The following is a 391-nucleotide window of genomic DNA, read 5'->3' on the forward strand; positions in this document are numbered from 1 at the left end:
ATAGCAGCAGCTGCTGCAGCAGCAGCAGCAGAGAGGAAACGGGAAAGGTGAGCAGACACCCCAACACACACGGGGGGTGTAGTTGCAGCTGCCTATACACCCGAGAGCAGCAGCAAGGGGGGCCCACGCAGCAACAGAAAGAGGGTACGGGGGGCCCCCTGTTGGGTCGAAGACAAAGAAGAAGAAGACAAAGAAAAAGAAAAAGAAAAAAAGAAGAAACAAACTGCAGCAGCAGCAGCAGCAGCAGCAGCAGCAACAACAGCAACGAGGGCTTGCAGAGACACAGTGAAGGCCTTTATACTCTAATTAAGAAATAATTATATCTGTACACCAGCAGCAACACAACAACAACCCCACCCCCCCCCAGGGGGGCCCCCAAGGGGGCCCCCAA

Source organism: Eimeria mitis, genomic scaffold (assembly GCF_000499745.2).
Source record: "Eimeria mitis Houghton genomic scaffold, Emh_scaff2063, whole genome shotgun sequence".
Taxonomy (NCBI): domain Eukaryota; phylum Apicomplexa; class Conoidasida; order Eucoccidiorida; family Eimeriidae; genus Eimeria; species Eimeria mitis.